The sequence below is a fragment of the Limulus polyphemus genome, unplaced genomic scaffold (genome assembly GCF_000517525.1).
Source record: "Limulus polyphemus unplaced genomic scaffold, Limulus_polyphemus-2.1.2 Scaffold1523, whole genome shotgun sequence".
NCBI classification, from domain to species: domain Eukaryota; kingdom Metazoa; phylum Arthropoda; class Merostomata; order Xiphosura; family Limulidae; genus Limulus; species Limulus polyphemus.
Window position 1 is genome coordinate 82,047 of NW_013667133.1, and position 5,072 is coordinate 87,118.

Here is a 5,072-nt window from a genome sequence, read left to right on the forward strand (position 1 = left end):
ATATTAAGAAACAACAACAACAAAAAAAAAAAAAAAAAAAACTTCGAAGAGCGATCTACTCCAAGTTTTGAAGCAAGAGTGGGCCAAAATCCCACAATCTAAAATTGATGAGATGATTCTCACTATGCCCCAAAAGATCAACGAACTCCACGAAGCGAAAGGAAGATCTACTAGATATTAATTAAATTATAAATATATCAATTCATGTGAATATGACTGAAAAATTTCATTTTTTCTGAAAAGGTGGTGTCTATTTACTTGTGACCATGCTGTGTATATAAATTTTTTACAATTATTTTTCAGTTTTTTATATATTTTTTCTACAATAATTATTTTATGTTGTTAGCTTAGTATGTGGATTTCATTCTAACATAAAATCTCCTAAGCTCGCTGAACCTCTTGAAATATTGGGATACAACAGAGAACATCACAGTGAGGGTAGTAAATTGATGAGACAGTGCATTCTAATTATCATAAGTAAGAACTGTATATTAAATTAGCTATGTTCATTACTGTGTTAATTTTTACTTCTGACCTATGTTGACAGCTTTCTTTGGTCAATAGTTAATATTAATTAGAAATTAACTCACCAGAAATATGACATATTTTTATGCTGAAACATAGTTCAAATTATAAAAAACTAGTGCAGTATGGCTGTAGTATATGGGTATTAATTGTACATTGTTTATTTTTGCATTGTTATTTAATAAGAATATACACCATCCTGTAAGTGTCCTAAATAATTGTTGTATTTGTACCCGAAAGTTTTATGATGGAAACAACCATTTTCTTTGAAATAGCTAGATGTGAGGGATATGCTGTGAATAACACAAGCTGAAAATAATATCAAATGAAGTTTAAAAATGGAGAAAATTTTATTAGCTTTACATGATAGTTGACCATTGTAAGTAATTTTTGTAATAAAAGTTTTCTTTGCCAATAATTTTAAAATACTAACCAAAATTCAACAAATACAAATAAGATTTTTTGTTAAGTTATACCTAGCTAGAGCTAAAACATTTTAAGCCTGTGGTATGGCAAGTTTTTAATTTTGCTTTTATAGATACTTTAATATAGTTTATCACTGGACTGTTCTTGTAGTACATAATTAATTTTTGGGCATGTATGAAGTTTGCTTGATAATAACCTAATTTTACACTCATTATTATGTCAGATGGGCCTCTTTTATGTTGTATTGTTTCTTCATTGTTTTTTTCCTATACATTTTTTATGTAGTGACATCTTTGATGCCATGTTTCCTGTTATACACAATGCTTCAGAAGTTATTATCTATCAGGGAGATGAAGGAGACAATTTCTATGTTATTGATGAAGGAGAAGTGGAGGTATATTTTACAAAGCTGTGTGTTTTTTAAATATCAGAAATACAGAAATATTAGAGCATTTCATGTTAAAATGAATTATTCTTTTGTTGTTGTATTTAAGTTCAGTGCACATAAATCTCTCTTCAAATCAAATGAAACTCTGGTAGATCTAATCTCAAGTGGAGAATACAGATTAATTATCATAAAGAATCATGATAGTTTTAATGTTACAGAAAATATTATTATTAATGTTCACATTAAGCTTCTTAAATTTTATGTTTTATGGGCCAAGTATGGCCCAGTGGTTAGCATGCCAGACTGTGGGTCTGAGATTCCTTGGTTTGCTTACCATTACTAAAAACAAAACAGCAAAACAAAATAAAATTCTGCACTTTGGGGCCTTGGGTGTATGATTGTCAAATCCCACTATTCAGTTTGACAAGAGTTGGCCCGGCATGGCCAGGTGGTTAGGGCATTCTTTAGGATGAGTTTTTATTCCATACTTCTCTACAGATCTTGGCAATAGGTCCTTTTAACACTTGAAACACTATTTTTTCTTGTGATTTACTTCTTCCATCCTGGCCAGGTGGTTAGGGTGCTCGACTCACAATCTGAGGATTGCAGGTTCTAATCCCCATCCCACCAAACATGCTTGCCTTTTCAGCTGTGGGGGTGTTATAATGTGATGGTCAATTCCACCATTCATTGGTAAAAGAGTAGCCCAAGAGTTGGTGATGGGTGGTGATGACTAGCTGCCTTCCATATATTCTGTCACTTCAAAATAAGAGATAGCTAGCATAGTTAGCCCTTATGTAGCTTTGAGTGATATTTAACACAACAAGCAAACAAACAAGCATATTTTATGTTTTGTATGTCTCCATTTCAAATGTATGTGAAAAGTAAATTTTTATAGATATTAAGTATTTTATGCAATATATGCCATTGTAAGAAATTTTTGAATCTTACAGTATATATACTTTAGGTACACTATAAAGTGAGCATGTTTTGTAATTTGTTAATTCATTAATTGCTATAAACAGACCTTAATTAACATTGTTTGTTTAATATCCACACACACAATTTGTTATTAGTGTATGTTGTAACTTAATTATAAAGATACTAAAAATAAATAAATATAGAAACAGTAGCCATACGCACTCAATAATTTTTTTATTTTTTTTTGTAACCACACTGGGTTTTGAAGATTGTAATAAAATTTAATTTTTAGGTATTTGTGAATGGTCAGTTAGTGACGACGATTGGTGAAGCAGGAAGCTTTGGAGAACTAGCACTTATCTATGGCACCCTACGTGCAGCAACAGTAAAGGTTAGTTTATATGTAGAACTAATCATACATCTGAAGAAAAGGTTATTTTGTTTTTATATGGAGGTTATGATGCATGGTTTGTAAATATTCAAGCATATTATGTATGGAGCTTATTCTGTAAAAACAGTAAAATAATCTACTTTATGCATACCATCCACCAATGGAAAGGTTAGTTCATATGGAAAAACTAATTGTGCACTAAAAGTATAGGTTATTCAAAACAGGAGAAAATACAAAAAACCTTGTTGATTTGCTCTCATGATGTAGACAAATAAGTAACTAAAGATCTGGCAATCCTTGACACATGCATTAACTTCCCTATGGTTTTCCTCCTTCCACATGACTTATTGTGCTTGCATCAAGAAGGTGTATAAAAATTCAGCTTTCCCATTATAATAGTTTTTATTGTTGACAATCATGTCCTTAGCATTAAGTTTACTTCAATGAACTTGGAAATCATCATATTGAGAACTAATAGTATAGGTTATTCAAAACTGGGAAGATACATTAATTTGCTAGCTCTAATCCTGAAGAAGCTTCTGCTGGTCTCATTCCTCTTTTTTTCTCAGATACGTTTGATTTGAAATCCTCAGCCAATTTCTGTTACACCTTAGGATGCTAGTGTTAGGTTAGATGATTCAGTACTTTGAATCCTTATTTCTTCCACATTTTTCCTGATTGCTGCTGATGATTTTAGAAACTAGCAAAATATCATTAGACTTCATATTCCACTTCTCATACTCTTGACCCTCAGATTGGTTATTAGTCTTAAGTATGATATTTTGCTTTGATCCATCATCAGTTTTTTTTGTCCTGCATGCTATGATTTATCTTCTTTTGAGACTTTCTTCTTCTTCTACACAATTAGCTATTCTCACTCTCCTGATTCTTTTAGTCAGGACCAAGTATCTACTTTGTAGCGTTCATTAATTGCACTGGCCAACAAGTCATTTTCATCCAATATAATTATGGGTGTGCTAGATAGCTCTTGGGATGCTGATTTCTTCAAATCTGTTTTTGGTTTTCCTCTAGCATGTCAAATTTTCATGATGAGACTGATCAAACTTGAAAGGTTATTGCCTTAATTATAATTTAAGTTGTTTTACCTTTTAATTTATAAGTGTGTATTATATAAATTTAATCAAGTGTTTGTGGTGTGTATAACGTTTATGGGAATTATACTGAAAAATTAATAAAGTTGTTATGTTAACTAGCCTAATGTGTGATTATTACCTAAATTGTGCTGAAGATAACACCAATCATATTTTGATAAATAGATGTGTTAGAAGAAAACTGAAAACAGATTTGGAATCAGCTTGTGTTTTCATCTTTTATGAGAGAAAAAAAGTTTGATTTTGTCAACCAGTGTTGTAGGTCTCACTGACATAGTTTCTATTGTCATGTGGCTCATATGGTCCCTTGACATTTTAGCTTATTATGATGTGTTGCAAGGTACTCATATTACCCCTGTCATTTCAGTTGACCATCAAAGAGATTTTTCCAGGCATTTGTTTCGTTTTGGGTATTTTACCCGAACTGGTTTTCTTTTGAGGAGAAGTATGCCAGCAGGAGTTGATTAGTGTTTTAGCATCTCCTTATGCTTTTGATTGTCTTCCTGCTTCAATATGACTAGCAAGTAATGATTGTCCTTCTGCCTTACCTTCATCATCTACTTCTCCTTTGACGCCTGCTATATATACTCCTACTCTTCTACCCTTTTCAAGTGGATTGTGTCAATATGACCTTCCTTTTGACCTACATCTTGTTTACAGGTACATCTGTCCAAGTTTTTGGAGGTTATCTCATATAATTTGCTCAGCTGTGGGCCCCCTTTATCTTAATACGCTTATTTCAAAATGGAAAACATGAGCATGCTATGAAAGTTTGTTTATTGAGGCCACTGGATGGATAAGATGCATATCTTCCCATCTCTATTCATCAGTCATCTTCTTCATTTTTGCCATTAAAGGGTGGATTGTCAGTTTGTTGCCATTTCCTTTGATATGTATAACTCGTACAGAGTTTCATAACCAAACTTGTCATAACTATCCCCTTTAAAATGATTGACTTTTAACTCTCTTGTTATGAAAAACTAAACACTCCTTAAATATTAAGTCACAAAATAAATTAAATAATAATGCCGACACTAAACATTCTTTTGTATCCAACACTTTAACCTTCAAGTATCAGAGTATGATGATGCATCCTTTCCATTTGATGATCTGTCAATCTACCCAGCATGTGTGACACTATCTGGTACAGTTTCCACATCTGAGTTGTGTTAATCATTGATCCTAGGTTTCAGAGATTGATTCACCCTAATGTTGCACTATTCACTCTTTTTTTTTTTTTTTTTTTAGTTTGCTTGATGTTTAAGGAATCAATTTTACTTTTAAATTTAATATCTTTATAAGAAAAGAA

At 31.9% G+C, this 5,072-nt stretch overlaps 1 pseudogene; it reads left to right on the forward strand.

Moving 5' to 3' along the window:
• LOC106463942 overlaps positions 1-5,072 on the forward strand; it is a 34,021-nt pseudogene that overhangs the window by 12,741 nt on the left and 16,208 nt on the right.